At 43.6% G+C, this 16,887-nt stretch overlaps 17 non-coding genes across 17 annotated transcripts; all 17 read right to left on the reverse strand.

The window, feature by feature from the left end:
• Positions 1 to 5,715: 5,715 nt before the first annotated feature.
• Positions 5,716 to 5,834, reverse strand: LOC137833622 (5S ribosomal RNA). The gene has a single exon (XR_011084720.1). It is a non-coding gene; the product is annotated as a 5S ribosomal RNA (ribosomal RNA).
• Positions 5,835 to 6,383: 549 nt separating this feature from the next.
• LOC137833802 (5S ribosomal RNA) lies at positions 6,384 to 6,502 on the reverse strand. Its single transcript, XR_011084850.1, has one exon. It is a non-coding gene; the product is annotated as a 5S ribosomal RNA (ribosomal RNA).
• Positions 6,503 to 7,055: 553 nt separating this feature from the next.
• Positions 7,056 to 7,174, reverse strand: LOC137833663 (5S ribosomal RNA). Its single transcript, XR_011084758.1, has one exon. It is a non-coding gene; the product is annotated as a 5S ribosomal RNA (ribosomal RNA).
• A 548-nt stretch (positions 7,175 to 7,722) lies between these two features.
• On the reverse strand, positions 7,723 to 7,844 carry LOC137833635 (5S ribosomal RNA). The gene has a single exon (XR_011084732.1). It is a non-coding gene; the product is annotated as a 5S ribosomal RNA (ribosomal RNA).
• Positions 7,845 to 8,392: 548 nt separating this feature from the next.
• LOC137833800 (5S ribosomal RNA) lies at positions 8,393 to 8,511 on the reverse strand. The gene has a single exon (XR_011084848.1). It is a non-coding gene; the product is annotated as a 5S ribosomal RNA (ribosomal RNA).
• A 549-nt stretch (positions 8,512 to 9,060) lies between these two features.
• On the reverse strand, positions 9,061 to 9,179 carry LOC137833736 (5S ribosomal RNA). Its single transcript, XR_011084804.1, has one exon. It is a non-coding gene; the product is annotated as a 5S ribosomal RNA (ribosomal RNA).
• A 548-nt stretch (positions 9,180 to 9,727) lies between these two features.
• Positions 9,728 to 9,846, reverse strand: LOC137833801 (5S ribosomal RNA). The gene has a single exon (XR_011084849.1). It is a non-coding gene; the product is annotated as a 5S ribosomal RNA (ribosomal RNA).
• A 549-nt stretch (positions 9,847 to 10,395) lies between these two features.
• Positions 10,396 to 10,514, reverse strand: LOC137833805 (5S ribosomal RNA). Its single transcript, XR_011084852.1, has one exon. It is a non-coding gene; the product is annotated as a 5S ribosomal RNA (ribosomal RNA).
• Positions 10,515 to 11,063: 549 nt separating this feature from the next.
• On the reverse strand, positions 11,064 to 11,182 carry LOC137833646 (5S ribosomal RNA). The gene has a single exon (XR_011084742.1). It is a non-coding gene; the product is annotated as a 5S ribosomal RNA (ribosomal RNA).
• A 548-nt stretch (positions 11,183 to 11,730) lies between these two features.
• Positions 11,731 to 11,849, reverse strand: LOC137833605 (5S ribosomal RNA). Its single transcript, XR_011084703.1, has one exon. It is a non-coding gene; the product is annotated as a 5S ribosomal RNA (ribosomal RNA).
• Positions 11,850 to 12,397: 548 nt separating this feature from the next.
• LOC137833657 (5S ribosomal RNA) lies at positions 12,398 to 12,516 on the reverse strand. Its single transcript, XR_011084753.1, has one exon. It is a non-coding gene; the product is annotated as a 5S ribosomal RNA (ribosomal RNA).
• A 549-nt stretch (positions 12,517 to 13,065) lies between these two features.
• LOC137833643 (5S ribosomal RNA) lies at positions 13,066 to 13,184 on the reverse strand. Its single transcript, XR_011084740.1, has one exon. It is a non-coding gene; the product is annotated as a 5S ribosomal RNA (ribosomal RNA).
• A 548-nt stretch (positions 13,185 to 13,732) lies between these two features.
• On the reverse strand, positions 13,733 to 13,851 carry LOC137833669 (5S ribosomal RNA). The gene has a single exon (XR_011084764.1). It is a non-coding gene; the product is annotated as a 5S ribosomal RNA (ribosomal RNA).
• Positions 13,852 to 14,398: 547 nt separating this feature from the next.
• On the reverse strand, positions 14,399 to 14,517 carry LOC137833680 (5S ribosomal RNA). Its single transcript, XR_011084775.1, has one exon. It is a non-coding gene; the product is annotated as a 5S ribosomal RNA (ribosomal RNA).
• Positions 14,518 to 15,066: 549 nt separating this feature from the next.
• Positions 15,067 to 15,185, reverse strand: LOC137833712 (5S ribosomal RNA). Its single transcript, XR_011084781.1, has one exon. It is a non-coding gene; the product is annotated as a 5S ribosomal RNA (ribosomal RNA).
• A 544-nt stretch (positions 15,186 to 15,729) lies between these two features.
• Positions 15,730 to 15,848, reverse strand: LOC137833634 (5S ribosomal RNA). Its single transcript, XR_011084731.1, has one exon. It is a non-coding gene; the product is annotated as a 5S ribosomal RNA (ribosomal RNA).
• Positions 15,849 to 16,394: 546 nt separating this feature from the next.
• Positions 16,395 to 16,513, reverse strand: LOC137833691 (5S ribosomal RNA). Its single transcript, XR_011084777.1, has one exon. It is a non-coding gene; the product is annotated as a 5S ribosomal RNA (ribosomal RNA).
• Positions 16,514 to 16,887: the final 374 nt, after the last annotated feature.

Consider the following 16,887-nt stretch of genomic DNA (forward strand, 5'->3'; position numbering starts at 1 on the left):
GTTAAAGACCTTCTCGCCGATGAGCACGTTCAGGCAAGATAAAATCCTTCTCGTCTCGAACGAGTTCAGGTATGGTGTAAAGGGTGGAAGAAGTTCGGAGGGTGGCTAAGGTAGGTTCGAAGAAAACGCCCAGCCACCCGGTTCCTTGTTCTGAAGCTCAGGGAGGTAGAGAAGGATCCGAAAGGCGCCTCTACCCCCAGATAAAGGAACAATGGCCAAGTTGTGAAGGCAAGAGGAAGCTGGTATCGCCAAGACTCTTTGGCGACCAGGAGAAATTCAAACGATGGCGAGAAGCCAAGGCCCGTTTTGATAAGGCGGATCAGGTGTGCTGTGTCTTAAGCCATTAGTTGGGTTGAAGCTCGTTATTTGAAAAGTGATTTCGCGCTAAGGTTCATTACCTTGAGGTTACAAGATGTTAGAATGTTATCGTTCGAAAGCTGATGGTTCGAAGCAGTCAGTATACAGTTGCGCTCGCGGAGTTACTAAGTTAATTTCGCCTAAGAGATTTATGCAAGGAAGATAAAGTTGACAGGAGAGATTATGTAAAGGAGCAGGAAATGTCATAACATAATGGCATCAGTTCAAAATACATGTGCAGAAAGAGGGAAAAATTTATTACAAGTAAGTATGTATAAAGGAGAAAGCATAGGAATAATGGATGGAGGGAAGCAACTAGTCTTCAGAAGGAACAATCTTCCCGTCCACCACCTCGTTGTTCAGAGACACCATGGAGAGGTCCAGATCAGGATATTGGCAGGCGAACTGCTCCAAAGCGGCGTCAAACCCAGCAGTGAGAATTTGGGCAGAGCTCAGCTCGAGTTCTTCAATCTGCTTCTTGAGCCCCTCATTCTGCTGCTTCAGTTCTTCAGCTCCCTCCCGAGCTTGAAGAAGGTCTTCAGTAACCCTCTTGTTCTCCGCCTGCGCTTGGACCAGCTCTGCGGCGATTCCTTCGTTTTCCTTTCTGGCCTCGGCGAGCTTGGCCATGGTGTCGTCTCTCTCCTTTTCAACTTTCCCCAAGAAGACCTCCCGATCTGCTGACCTCTTCTCAAGGTTTTTTACCTTGGCGGCATCTGCTTTGATCGACGCCTCCAGGTCAGCCACTTTGACGCGATAAGGGACCAGCTTGCTCTCCAGCTCGATCTTCTCTTGAGCTAAGAGCTGCACCTTGTGGCGTAGATCGGTGGCCTCCTTGCGCGCCACCCGAAGCTCGGTGCTCATGGCATCCTCCACTCAGGAGTGATCGATCTCCGCGAGCATGAGATTGCAGGATAACTTCTCCGCCTCGATTCTTATTAGGCGATTCTCCTCTTGGAGCACGGAGATGTCATCCTGGAGCCTCTTGCTGGAACTCTCCACAGCTTTGGATATGATGGAGGGGAAATCCTCTGCCATCATCTTGAGTTTCGCTGAGAAGGGTTCCCACACCCTTTTTACCTCTAGGGAGAGGTTTGCTCGTGGGGCACCAGGGGAGCCTGTTGCTGGTTCTCGCCACCACCTTCTTGAGTTGGCTGCTGAGTGGGAGCTTCTTGGCGTGGTGGCGACGAGGGGGACTCGGTAATGATGATAGGCGAGTTGTGAGCACCTTCATCCCCGCCTGGTGTAGCTTCCGCGGTTGAGGCGGTTGAAGGAGGACCCCCTCCAGCAGATACATATGGCGTGGAGGCGCTCGGGGGGTTCTCCATGAAGTTGGGCACGACAGCCTCAACCACAGGAAATGCAGCTGCCAAGGGAACTGCTTGGACTGGTTATGTGGGAGCTGGGGGAGGAGGCGGTGTTGAAGGCGGAGCTGGCTGAGGGGGCGGTGTTGATGTTGGAGGGGGAGGTGGAGCAGGTGGTGAGGAAGGCGCCACCCTCCTTCTTTTGGTGATGAGGCCATCTTCAGTTGCCTCATCGTCTTCTTCTTCATCCTCATGGACCACCTGAGGGGTTTTCCTCTTTGGCTTCCTGAGGATGAGCTTCTTGTGTTGTTGGGCGGGCTGGGCCTTTGAAGGAGTTGGGCCTTTAGGGGGCGACCTGCCCTGGGCAGCGGCGATCTCCACCACTGAATTGGGCACGGTCTGGGAACCCGACGCCAACCCATGGGCTCGGGCGAGCGCCCTCAATTCAGCCAGTTTTCCCTTGCCCAACATGAGATTTGCATAATACAAAGGTACATAGGTCAGCTCAGAGAGAAAGATAAACGCATGAGTAGATATGCACATGAAGCAAACAAGTGATGCAGAAAATAAAACCCAAGTCTTGTGCACAACAGACAAGAACGCCCAGAAACAGTTAACAGAGGTATCGCCAAGAGCAATAACTTAGATATTGAGGTGAGCTCTAACCTATTCGAGCCTCGAGTTGGTCTTCGAAGAACTCGAAGGAGATGAGCGCAGTGGTGAGGAAGGTAATGTTGGCGTCTACCACGCTCTTCCAGAAGAGGCACAGATCTTTGTCCAAAGCGCCCATGCTGTCAGGGCTTATTGGCCTCCTGAAGCCTCCCTTGGAGTCTTTGTTTCCCTTGTTTACCCAGTACAAGGGAAAGCCGTCGAGCAGCGAGGCGTCCTGGTCGTTCTGGCGCACTTGGACAAATTTGCCCTTCCAATCCTTATAGGATTGCTGGAAGATAGAGAGGATCGACCTCCCAGCAATCCCGTTCAGACTCACCCAAAGGCGATCTCCTGGATGCTTAGCTTCAAAAAGGAAAAGGAAAACGTCCACTGACGCTGGCAGTCCCAGATGCGCTCATATGATTTGAAACGCCCGCACGAATGCCCAGCTGTTGGGATGGAGCTGGGCGGCGGCGATGTCGAGCTCGGTCAGTAGCTCCCTTTCAAAACGAGTGAAGGGAAACCTAAGTTTCACCTTCTTGAATACGGTGGTGTATACAAAGCAGAACAACTCGCCGTTGTTCCCCTTGTCGTCTGCGCAAACTGGCACGTCGGGGGGGCAAGGTAGCACCATCAGCTTGTCATCGTGCTCCTTGTGGAACGACAGGTGGGGCTCATCCCCTTTCTTCAACCGAAGAACTGCCCCAGCAGAATTTACTGAAGAAGTCTCCTTCAGCAAAGTCGAGTTGGCCCACGGGTATAACTTCTTGAAGTCGGGGGAAGGAATGGAGGCACCTCCGGCAATGGGTGGAGTTGCCTGAGCAAGGTTGGGGTGAGAGGTTGCAGGCCTCTCAGCCTGGGAGGAGGAAGCACCAGGTGCCCGTGGTGGGTTATGAGCTTGAGAGGGAAGGTTTCGTGACGAGGGAGGAGGATTTGGGGTGATCTTTGAGCGAGCCATCGCGGAAACTGCAAAGGAAAAAGAAAGGGAAAGGTGAGCAGAGTTCGTAGAGGCTGACTCAATTGTGAAAGAAGGATGAAAAAAACGAACGAACGAAGGTTTGTTGTAATGGAGACGAAGCCCTAAGTTACGAGAAGGGAGAAATAGAAGAAACAGCCCACAGCGTATGCACCAGACAGTTAAAGGATGATGCGAATCGGTCAAAATGCAGGAAAACTCAACAGAAGAAGTAAAGGGAGTACCTTTCGATGATCGGATGAACACTGAAGGAAGTTGAGGATTCAGAAGGTTGAAGAGCGTCGTGGGTTTTTGCAGAAGAAGCTCGAAGTGTTTGAGAAGGCAAAGAGGTGATGGAACAGTAGAAGTGAAATGGGTTTAAGGGTTTTTCGAATGGTTTTGGAAGCGCAAACGACAACTAAAGGCAACCGTTGATGAAGCCACGTGTCGAGCGATTGGGAGAATGTTTGGTGGAGCGTCAAGAAAGCAGAAAGTACAAACGTTTAAAATTCTGCGCCAGCGCCACGTAGATCGGCAGTGACGTGACTCCTTTAGTCTTTTCGCTGGACAAGTCTTCGCTTAAGACTGGGGGGCTTGTGTACCATCCTGGTAGTCAGAAGTGATGACGTGGCATCGAGCTATTATATAGGCGTGTTGCATGGGACACCTGGCTGGCAGAAGGAAAGGAAGTCGGGGTGTTCGTGTAGTCGCCAGTTATTAAGTTGGCGTGCTCCGATCTCCAGCATACCTAAATCGGCGGTCACCGGGTTGAAGATGAAGTCACCAGATGTGAACCCAGGCGACCAAGTGATTAGAAGTCGCCGAAACAAGGACATCGCCGAAGATGATGGCAGATAGTCATTTCCCAGCTGGCCAGAGGATGAGGTCGGGAGACAGCTTGCTTGAACATATACGGTGAAGCAGGTAGCGCAGATAATGAAGGCGGCCGGCGAGACCACAGGGAAGGTGTGTACGAAGGCACCCGAACTCGCCACCCAGAAGAGATCACGCTCCAGGGCAACTGTGCACTGAGTTGTATCATGCATAAGTAACTTAACCAAAAAACCTGAAAAGTAAGAAGTAGCGCCCAAGTCGAGGATGCTCCAGATGATGGCACGTGTACAGCTGGATGCGAGCCACGTGTCCAGATGTGTAACTGCCAGGAGAGAGAAAGTGCCCAGGTATATAAGAGTTTCCAACGAACTTCTAAGGTACGCACATTCAGATTGTTTCTTTACGCTTACGAGTCTTGAGTACACTGAGAGAGAACTGGTCACGGTTCCTTAGAGTTCTTGAGTTTTACTCTTAAGTAATTGGTGGTTCAGTCGCTGACTTGGGCGTCGGAGCGTGATCGGCCGCAGCGGCACCGTTTCGTCTTTTGCAGGTTCTTGAGGTGGATCGCGGTGAAGGACGGAGGCTAACACGGCGCATAAGTCGATCCAAGTTTGACGAGGCAAAGCTCCAGCGTTTTGGTCAACAGGCAGGATCAGAATCGTTTTTCTAGGTACTTTAATTTTTTTATTTAGAGGGTCAGCAAGAAAAAAAAAATAGCACGAAAAAGGTGAACTCGTGGTCATAACTTTTGATAGATTTTGGCATGGCAGTAATATTGAAAAATTCATTAAAAATAGGTAAAAAAATGATTTTTGATCCAAATTTTTTTCTGGTAACTCTATTGGGGGTATATTTGGCGGAGGAGTCCTCACAGGTTGGAAAACAACGAGAGATTTTGAGTTGCTGAGAATTTTTTGTGGAAAACTTCAAACGGCCATAACCTTTGATCGGGAAGTCGGATGGAGACGCGTAAAAAATGAAAGTTGTTCGAAATGACGTAACGAATCTAGTTGCCAATTCCCGAAGGGCCCCGAAGATCCGGTACATTAGTGCTGGTATGATCGCACCTGTCAAGTGTAGCAAGATCAATGCCTATATGGATTTGCAACTGGGCTTGAGTTCCAAAATGGTTGGACCCCGAACGCGATAACTGGCTACAGAACACTATTTCAGGATCGTTTTTCTAGGTACTTTAAATTTTTTATTTAGAGGGTCAGCAAGAAAAAAAAATAGCACGAAAAAGGTGAACTCGTGGTCATAACTTTTGATAGATTTTGGCATGGCAGTAATATTGAAAAATTCATTAAAAATAGGTAAAAAAATGATTTTTGATCCAAATTTTTTTCTGGTAACTCTATTGGGGGTATATTTGGCGGAGAAGTCCTCACAGGTTAGAAAACAACGAGAGATTTTGAGTTGCTGAGAATTTTTTGTGGAAAACTTCAAACGTCCATAACCTTTGATCGGGAAGTCGGATGGAGACGCGTAAAAAATAAAAGTTGTTCGAAATGACGTAACGAATGTAGTTGCGAATTCCCGAAGGGCCCCGAACGTGATAACTCACTGAACTCATGGTTTGATTGTCTAGGTCTGGAAGAAAAACAATAAATACAAAAAGAAGTGCAACACGAGGACTTCCCAGGAGGTAACCCATCCTAGTACTACTCTCGCCCAAGCACGCTTAGCTGCGGAGTTCTGATGGGATCCGGTGCATTAGTGCTGGTATGATCGCACCTGTCAAGTGTAGCAAGATCAATGCCTATATGGATTTGCAACTGGGCTTCAGTTTCAAAATGGTTGGACCCCGAACGCGATAACTGGCTACAGAACACTATTTCAGGATCGTTTTTCTAGGTACTTTAATTTTTTTATTTAGAGGGTCAGCAAGAAAAAAAAAATAGCACGAAAAAGGTGAACTCGTGGTCATAACTTTTGATAGATTTTGGCATGGCAGTAATATTGAAAAATTCATTGAAAATAGGTAAAAAAATGTTTTTGGATCCAAATTTTTTTCTGGTAACTCTATTGGGGGTATATTTGGCGGAGGAGTCCTCACAGGTTGGAAAACAACGAGAGATTTTGAGTTGCTGAGAATTTTTTGTGGAAAACTTCAAACGGCCATAACTTTTGATCGGGAAGTCGGATGGAGACGCGTAAAAAATAAAAGTTGTTCGAAATGACGTAACGAATCTAGTTGCCAATCCCCGAAGGGCCCCGAACGCAATAACTCAATGAACTCGTGGTCTGATTGTCTAGGCCAGGAAGACAAACAATAAATACAAAAAGAAGTGCAACACGAGGACTTCCCAGGAGGTCACCCATCCTAGTACTACTCTCGCCCAAGAACCCTTGACTGCGGAGTTCTGATGGGATCCGGTGCATTAGTGCTGGTATGATCGCACCTGTCAAGTGTAGCAAGATCAATGCGTATATGGATTTGCAATTGGGCTTCAGTTTCAAAATGGTTGGACCCCGAACGCGATAACTCGCTACAGAACACTATTTCAGGATCGTTTTTCTAGGTACTTTAATTTTTTTATTTAGAGGGTCAGCAAGAAAAAAAAAATATATAGCACGAAAAAGGTGAACTCGTGGTCATAACTTTTGATAGATTTTGGCATGGCAGTAATATTGAAAAATTCATTAAAAATAGGTAAAAAAATGATTTTTGATCCAAATTTTTTTCTGGTAACTCTATTGGGGGTATATTTGGCGGAGAAGTCCTCACAGGTTAGAAAACAACGAGAGATTTTGAGTTGCTGAGAATTTTTTGTGGAAAACTTCAAACGGCCATAACCTTTGATCGGGAAGTCGGATGGAGACGCGTAAAAAATAAAAGTTGTTCGAAATGACGTAACGAATGTAGTTGCGAATTCCCGAAGGGCCCCGAACGCGATAACACACTGAACTCATGGTTTGATTGTCTAGGCCAGGAAGAAAAACAATAAATACAAAAAGAAGTGCTACACGAGGACTTCCCAGGAGGTAACCCATCCTAGTACTACTCTCGCCCAAGCACGCTTAGCTGATGAGTTCTGATGGGATCCGGTGCATTAGTGCTGGTATGATCACACCTGTCAGGTGTAGCAAGATCAATGCCTATATGGATTTGCAACTGGGCTTCAGTTTCAAAATGGTTGGACCCCGAACGCGATAACTGGCTACAGAACACTATTTCAGGATCGTTTTTCTAGGTACTTTAAATTTTTTATTTAGAGGGTCAGCAAGAAAAAAAAATAGCACGAAAAAGGTGAACTCGTGGTCATAACTTTTGATAGATTTTGGCATGGCAGTAATATTGAAAAATTCATTAAAAATAGGTAAAAAAATGTTTTTGGATCCAAATTTTTTTCTGGTAACTCTATTGGGGGTATATTTGGCGGAGGAGTCCTCACAGGTTGGAAAACAACGAGAGATTTTGAGTTGCTGAGAATTTTTTGTTGAAAACTTCAAACGGCCATAACCTTTGATCGGGAAGTCGGATGGAGACGCGTAAAAAATAAAAGTTGTTCGAAATGACGTAACGAATGTAGTTGCGAATTCCCGAAGGACCCCGAACTTGATAACTCACTGAACTCATGGTTTGATTGTCTAGGTCAGGAAGAAAAACAATAAATACAAAAAGAAGTGCAACACGAGGACTTCCCAGGAGGTCACCCATCCTAGTACTGCTCTCGCCCAAGCACGCTTAGCTGCGGCGGAGTTCTGATGGGATCCGGTGCATTAATGCTGGTATGATCGCACCTGTCAAGTGTAGCAAGATAATGCCTATATGGATTTGCAACTGGGCTTCAGTTTCAAAATGGTTGGACCCCGAGCGCGATAACTGGCTACAGAACACTATTTCAGGATCGTTTTTCTAGGTACTTTAATTTTTTTATTTAGAGGGTCAGCAAGAAAAAAAAAATAGCACGAAAAAGGTGAACTCGTGGTCATAACTTTTGATAGATTTTGGCATGGCAGTAATATTGAAAAATTCATTAAAAATAGGTAAAAAAATGTTTTTGGATCCAAATTTTTTTCTGGTAACTCTATTGGGGGTATATTTGGCGGAGGAGTCCTCACAGGTTGGAAAACAACGAGAGATTTTGAGTTGCTGAGAATTTTTTGTGGAAAACTTCAAACGGCCATAACTTTTGATCGGGAAGTCGGATGGAGACGCGTAAAAAATAAAAGTTGTTCGAAATGACGTAACGAATCTAGTTGCCAATCCCCGAAGGGCCCCGAACGCGATAACTCACTGAACTCGTTGTTTGATTGTCTAGGCCAGGAAGACAAACAATAAATACAAAAAGAAGTGCAACACGAGGACTTCCCAGGAGGTCACCCATCCTAGTACTACTCTCGCCCAAGAACGCTTGACTGCGGAGTTCTGATGGGATCCGGTGCATTAGTGCTGGTATGATCGCACCTGTCAAGTGTAGCAAGATCAATGCATATATGGATTTGCTACTGGGCTTCAGTTTCAAAATGGTTGGACCCCGAACGCGATAACTCGCTACAGAACACTATTTCAGGATCGTTTTTCTAGGTACTTTAATTTTTTTATTTAGAGGGTCAGCAAGAAAAAAAAAATAGCACGAAAAAGGTGAACTCGTGGTCATAACTTTTGATAGATTTTGGCGTGGCAGTAATATTGAAAAATTCATTAAAAATAGGTAAAAAAATGATTTTTGATCCAAATTTTTTTCTGGTAACTCTATTGGGGGTATATTTGGCGGAGGAGTCCTCACAGGTTGGAAAACAACGAGAGATTTTGAGTTGCTGAGAATTTTTTGTGGAAAACTTCAAACGGCCATAACTTTTGATCGGGAAGTCGGATGGAGACGCGTAAAAAATGAAAGTTGTTCGAGATGACGTAACGAATCTAGTTGCCAATTTCCGAAGGGCCCCGAACGCGATAACTCACTGAACTCGTGGTTTGATTGTTTAGGCCAGGAAGAAAAACAATAAATACAAAAAGAAGTGCAACACGAGGACTTCCCAGGAGGTCACCCATCCTAGTACTACTCTCGCCCAAGCACGCTTAGCTGAGGAGTTCTGATGGGATCCGGTGCATTAGTGCTGGTATGATCGCACCTGTCAGATGTAGCAAGATCAATGCCTATATGGATTTGCAACTGGGCTTCAGTTTCAAAATGGTTGGACCCCGAACGCGATAACTGGATACAGAACACTATTTCAGGATCGTTTTTCTAGGTACTTTAATTTTTTTATTTAGAGGGTCAGCAAGAAAAAAAAATAGCACGAAAAAGGTGAACTCGTGGTCATAACTTTTGATAGATTTTGCCATGGCAGTAATATTGAAAAATTCATTAAAAATAGGTAAAAAAATGTTATTGGATCGAAATTTTTTTCTGGTAACTCTATTGGGTGTATATTTGGCGGAGGAGTCCTCACAGGTTGGAAAACAACGAGAGATTTTGAGTTGCTGAGAATTTTTTGTGGAAAACTTCAAACGGCCATAACTTTTGATCGGGAAGTCGGATGGAGACGCGTAAAAAATAAAAGTTGTTCGAAATGACGTAACGAATCTAGTTGCCAATTCCCGAAGGGCCCCGAACGCGATAACTCACTGAACTCGTGGTTTGATTGTCTAGGCCAGGAAGACAAACAATAAATACAAAAAGAAGTGCAACACGAGGACTTCCCAGGAGGTCACCCATCCTAGTACTACTCTCGCCCAAGAACGCTTGACTGCGGAGTTCTGATGGGATCCGGTGCATTAGTGCTGGTATGATCGCACCTGTCAAGTGTAGCAAGATCAATGCCTATATGGATTTGCAACTGGGCTTCAGTTTCAACATGGTTGGACCCCGAACGCGATAACTCGCTACAGAACACTATTTCAGGATCGTTTTTCTAGGTACTTTAATTTTTATATTTAGAGGGTCAGCAAGAAAAAAAAAATAGCACGGAAAAGGTGATCTCGTGGTCATAACTTTTGATAGATTTTGGTGTGGCAGTAATATTGAAAAATTCAGTAAAAATAGGTAAAAAAATGATTTTTGATCCAAATTTTTTTCTGGTAAATCTATTGGGGGTATATTTGGCAGAGGAGTCCTCACAGGTTGGAAAACAACGAGAGATTTTGAGTTGCTGAGTATTTTTTGTGGAAAACTTCAAACGGCCATAACTTTTGATCGGGAAGTCGGATGGAGACGCGTAAAAAATGAAAGTTGTTCGAGATGACGTAACGAATCTAGTTGCCAATTCCGGAAGGGCCCCGAACGCGATAACTCACTGAACTCGTGGTTTGATTGTGTAGGCCAGGAAGAAAACCAATAAATACAAAAAGAAGTGCAACACGAGGACTTCCCAGGAGGTAACCCATCCTAGTACTACTCTCGCCCAAGCACGCTTAGCTGCGGAGTTCTGATGGGATCCGGTGCATTACTGCTGGTATGATCGCACCTGTCAAGTGTAGCAAGATCAATGCCTATATGGATTTGCAACTGGGCTTCAGTTTCAAAATGGTTGGACCCCGAACGCGATAACTCGCTACAGAAAACTATTTCAAGATCGTTTTTCTAGGTACTTTAATTTTTTTATTAAGAGGGTCAGCAAGAAAAAAAAAATAGCACGAAAAAGGTGAACTCGTGGTCATAACTTTTGATAGATTTTGGCATGGCAGTAATATTGAAAAATTCATTAAAAATAGGTCAAAAAATGTTTTTGGATCCAAATTTTTTTCTGGTAACTCTATTGGGGGTATATTTGGCGGAGGAGTCCTCACAGGTTGGAAAACAACGAGAGATTTTGAGTTGCTGAGAATTTTTTGTGGAAAACTTCAAAAGGCCATAACTTTTGATCGGGAAGTCGGATGGAGACGCGTAAAAAATGAAAGTTGTTCGAGATGACGTAACGAATCTAGTTGCCAATTCCCGAAGGGCCCCGAACGCGATAAATCACTGAACTCGTGGTTTGATTGTGTAGGCCAGGAAGAAAACCAATAAATACAAAAAGAAGTGCAACACGAGGACTTCCCAGGAGGTAACCCATCCTAGTACTACTCTCGCCCAAGCACGCTTAGCTGCGGAGTTCAGATGGGATCCGGTGCATTAGTGCTGGTATGATCGCACCTGTCAAGTGTAGCAAGATCAATGCCTATATGGATTTGCAACTGGGCTTCAGTTTCAAAATGGTTGGACCCCGAGCGCGATAACTGGCTACAGAACACTATTTCAGGATCGTTTTTCTAGGTACTTTAATTTCTTTATTTAGAGGGTCAGCAAGAAAAAAAAAATAGCACGAAAAAGGTGAACTCGTGGTCATAACTTTTGATAGATTTTGGCATGGCAGTAATATTGAAAAATTCATTAAAAATAGGTAAAAAAATGATTTTTGATCCAAATTTTTTTCTGGTAACTCTATTGGGGGTATATTTGGCGGAGGAGTCCTCACAGGTTGGAAAACAACGATAGATTTTGATTTGGTGAGAATTTTTTGTGGAAAACTTCAAACGGCCATAACTTTTGATCGGGAAGTCGGATGGAGACGCGTAAAAAATGAAAGTTGTTCGAAATGACGTAACGAATCTAGTACCAATTCCCGAAGGGCCCCGAACGCGATAACTCACTGAACTCGTGGTTTGATTGTCTAGGCCAGGAAGAAAAACAATAAATACAAAAAGAAGTGCAACACGAGGACTTCCCAGGAGGTCACCCATCCTAGTACTACTCTCGCCCAAGCACGCTTAGCTGCGGAGTTCAGATGGGATCCGGTGCATTAGTGCTGGTATGATCGCACCTGTCAAGTGTAGCAAGATCAATGCCTATATGGATTTGCAACTGGGCTTCAGTTTCAAAATGGTTGGACCCCGAACGCGATAACTCGCTACAGAACACTATTTCAGGATCGTTTTTCTAGGTACTATAATTTTTTTATTTAGAGGGTCAGCAAGAAAAAAAAATAGCACGAAAAAGGTGAACTCCTGGTCATAACTTTTGATAAATTTTGGCATAGCAGTAATATTGAAAAATTCATTAAAAATAGGTAAAAAAATGATTTTTGATCCAAATTTTTTTCTGGTAACTCTATTGGGGGTATATTTGGCGGAGGAGTCCTCACAGGTTGGAAAACAACGAGAGATTTTGAGTTGCTGAGAATTTTTTGTGGAAAACTTCAAACGGCCATAACTTTTGATCGGGAAGTCGGATGGAGACGCGTAAAAAATGAAAGTTGTTCGAGATGACGTAACGAATCTAGTTGCCAATTTCCGAAGGGCCCCGAACGCGATAACTCACTGAACTCGTGGTTTGATTGTGTAGGCCAGGAAGAAAACCAATAAATACAAAAAGAAGTGCAACACGAGGACTTCCCAGGAGGTAACCCATCCTAGTACTACTCTCGCCCAAGCACGCTTAGCTGCGGAGTTCAGATGGGATCCGGTGCATTAGTGCTGGTATGATCGCACCTGTCAAGTGTAGCAAGATCAATGCCTATATGGATTTGCAACTGGGCTTCAGTTTCAAAATGGTTGGACCCCGAACGCGATAACTGGCTACAGAACACTATTGCAGGATCGTTTTTCTATGTACTTTAAATTTTTTATTTAGAGGGTCAGCAAGAAAAAAAAAATAGCACGAAAAAGGTGAACTCCTGGTCATAACTTTTGATAAATTTTGGCATAGCAGTAATATTGAAAAATTCATTAAAAATAGGTAAAAAAATGATTTTTGATCCAAATTTTTTTCTGGTAACTCTATTGGGGGTATATTTGGCGGAGGAGTCCTCACAGGTTGGAAAACAACGAGAGATTTTGAGTTGCTGAGAATTTTTTGTGGAAAACTTCAAACGGCCATAACTTTTGATCGGGAAGTCGGATGGAGACGCGTAAAAAATGAAAGTTGTTCGAGATGACGTAACGAATCTAGTTGCCAATTCCCGAAGGGCCCCGAACGCGATAACTCACTGAACTCGTGGTTTGATTGTTTAGGCCAGGAAGAAAAACAATAAATACAAAAAGAAGTGCAACACGAGGACTTCCCAGGAGGTCACCCATCCTAGTACTACTCTCGCCCAAGCACGCTTGACTGAGGCGTTCTGATGGGATCCGGTGCATTAGTGCTGGTACGATCGCACCTTTCAAGTGTAGCAAGATCAATGCGTATATGGATTTGCAATTGGGCTTCAGTTTCAAAATGGTTGGACGCCGAACGCGATAACTGGCTACAGAACACTATTTCAGGATCGTTTTTCTAGGTACCTTAAATTTTTTATTTAGAGGGTCAGCAAGAAAAAAAAAATAGCACGAAAAAGGTGAACTCGTGGTCATAACTTTTGATAGATTTTGGCATGGCAGTAATATTGAAAAATTCATTAAAAATAGGTAAAAAAATGATTTTTGATCCAAATTTTTTTTGGTAACTCTATTGGGGGTATATTTGGCGGAGGAGTCCTCACAGGTTGGAAAACAACGAGAGATTTTGAGTTGCTGAGAATTTTTTGTGGAAAACTTCAAACGGCCATAACTTTTGATCGGGAAGTCGGATGGAGACGCGTAAAAAATGAAAGTTGTTCGAAATGACGTAACGAATCTAGGTACCAATTCCCAAAGGTCCCCGAACGCGATAACTCACTGAACTCGTGGTTTGATTGTCTAGGCCAGGAAGAAAAACAATAAATACAAAAAGAAGTGCAACACGAGGACTTCCCAGGAGGTAACCCATCCTAGTACTACTCTCGCCCAAGCACGCTTAGCTGCGGAGTTCAGATGGGATCCGGTGCATTAGTGCTGGTATGATCGCACCTGTCAAGTGTAGCAAGATCAATGCCTATATGGATTTGCAACTGGGCTTCAGTTTCAAAATGGTTGGACCCCGAACGCGATAACTGGCTACAGAACACTATTTCAGGATCGTTTTTCTAGGTACTTTAAATTTTTTATTTAGAGGGTCACAAGAAAAAAAAAATAGCACGAAAAAGGTGAACTCGTGGTCATAACTTTTGATAGAGTTTGGCATGGCAGTAATATTGAAAAATTCATTAAAAATAGGTAAAAAAATGTTTTTTGATCCAAATTTTTTTCTGGTAACTCTATTGGGGGTATATTTGGCGGAGGAGTCCTCACAGGTTGAAAACAACGGGAGATTTTGAGTTGCTGAGAATTTTTTGTGGAAAACTTCAAACGGCCATAACTTTTGATCGGGAAGTCGGATGGAGACGCGTAAAAAATGAAAGTTGTTCGAAATGACGTAACGAATGTAGTTGCGAATTCCCGAAGGGCCCCGAACGCGATAACTCACTGAACTCGTGGTTTGATTGTCTAGGCCAGGAAGAAAAACAATAAATACAAAAAGAAGTGCAACACGAGGACTTCCCAGGAGGTAACCCATCCTAGTACTACTCTCGCCCAAGCACGCTTAGCTGCGGAGTTCAGATGGGATCCGGTGCATTAGTGCTGGTATGATCGCACCTGTCAAGTGTAGCAAGATCAATGCCTATATGGATTTGCAACTGGGCTTCAGTCTCAAAATGGTTGGACCCCGAACGCGATAACTGGCTACAGAACACTATTGCAGGATCGTTTTTCTAGGTACTTTAAATTTTTTATTTAGAGGGTCAGCAAGAAAAAAAAAATAGCACGAAAAAGGTGAACTCCTGGTCATAACTTTTGATAAATTTTGGCATAGCAGTAATATTGAAAAATTCATTAAAAATAGGTAAAAAAAATGATTTTTGATCCAAATTTTTTCTGGTAACTCTATTTGGGGTATATTTGGCGGAGGAGTCCTCACAGGTTGGAAAACAACGAGAGATTTTGAGTTGCTGAGAATTTTTTGTGGAAAACTTCAAACGGCCATAACTTTTGATCGGGAAGTCGGATGGAGACGCGTAAAAAATGAAAGTTGTTCGAGATGACGTAACGAATCTAGTTGCCAATTTCCGAAGGGCCCCGAACGCGATAACTCACTGAACTCGTGGTTTGATTGTTTAGGCCAGGAAGAAAAACAATAAATACAAAAAGAAGTGCAACACGAGGACTTCCCAGGAGGTCACCCATCCTAGTACTACTCTCGCCCAAGCACGCTTATCTACGGAGTTCTGATGGGATCCGGTGCATTAGTGCAGGTATGATCGCACCTGTCAGGTGTAGCAAGATCAATGCCTATATGGATTTGCAACTGGGCTTCAGTTTCAAAATGGTTGGACCCCGAACGCGATAACTCGCTACAGAACACTATTTCAGGATCGTTTTTCTAGGTACTTTAATTTTTTTATTTAGAGGGTCAGCAAGAAAAAAAAATAGCACGAAAAAGGTGAACTCCTGGTCATAACTTTTGATAATTTTGGCATGGCAGTAATATTGAAAAATTCATTAAAAATAGGTAAAAAAATGATTTTTGATCCAAATTTTTTTCTGGTAACTCTATTGGGGGTATATTTGGCGGAGGAGTCCTCACAGGTTGGAAAACAACGAGAGATTTTGAGTTGCTGAGAATTTTTTGTGGAAAACTTCAAACGGCCATAACTTTTGATCGGGAAGTCGGATGGAGACGCGTAAAAAATGAAAGTTGTTCGAGATGACGTAACGAATCTAGTTGCCAATTCCGAAGGGCCCCGAACGCGATAACTCACTGAACTCGTGGTTTGATTGTTAGGCCAGGAAGAAAACAATAAATACAAAAAGAAGTGCAACACGAGGACTTCCCAGGAGGTAACCCATCCTAGTACTACTCTCGCCCAAGCACGCTTAGCTGCGGAGTTCTGATGGGATCCGGTGCATTAGTGCTGGTATGATCGCACCTGTCAAGTGTAGCAAGATCAATGCGTATATGGATTTGCAATTGGGCTTCAGTTTCAAAATGGTTGGACCCCGAACGCGATAACTGGCTACAGAACACTATTTCAGGATCGTTTTTCTAGGTACTTTAATTTTTTATTTAGAGGGTCAGCAAGAAAAAAAAAATAGCACGAAAAAGGTGAACTCGTGGTCATAACTTTTGATAGATTTTGGCATGGCAGTAATATTGAAAAATTCATTAAAAATAGGTAAAAAAATGATTTTTGATCCAAATTTTTTTTGGTAACTCTATTGGGGGTATATTTGGCGGAGGAGTCCTCACAGGTTGGAAAACAACGAGAGATTTTGAGTTGCTGAGAATTTTTTGTGGAAAACTTCAAACGGCCATAACTTTTGATCGGGAAGTCGGATGGAGACGCGTAAAAAATGAAAGTTGTTCGAAATGACGTAACGAATCTAGGTACCAATTCCCAAAGGCCCCGAACGCGATAACTCACTGAACTCGTGGTTTGATTGTCTAGGCCAGGAAGAAAAACAATAAATACAAAAAGAAGTGCAACACGAGGACTTCCCAGGAGGTAACCCATCCTAGTACTACTCTCGCCCAAGCACGCTTAGCTGCGGAGTTCAGATGGGATCCGGTGCATTAGTGCTGGTATGATCGCACCTGTCAAGTGTAGCAAGATCAATGCCTATATGGATTTGCAACTGGGCTTCAGTTTCAAAATGGTTGGACCCCGAACGCGATAACTGGCTACAGAACACTATTTCAGGATCGTTTTTCTAGGTACTTTAATTTTTTTATTTAGAGGGTCAGCAAGAAAAAAAAAATAGCACGAAAAAGGTGAACTCGTGGTCATAACTTTTGATAGATTTTGGCATGGCAGTAATATTGAAAAATTCATTAAAAATAGGTAAAAAAATGTTTTTGATCCAAATTTTTTTCTGGTAACTCTATTGGGGGTATATTTGGCGGAGGAGTCCTCACAGGTTGGAAAACAACGAGAGATTTTGAGTTGCTGAGAATTTTTTGTGGAAAACTT

The sequence above is a fragment of the Phaseolus vulgaris genome, chromosome 6, assembly GCF_000499845.2.
Source record: "Phaseolus vulgaris cultivar G19833 chromosome 6, P. vulgaris v2.0, whole genome shotgun sequence".
NCBI lineage: Eukaryota > Viridiplantae > Streptophyta > Magnoliopsida > Fabales > Fabaceae > Phaseolus > Phaseolus vulgaris.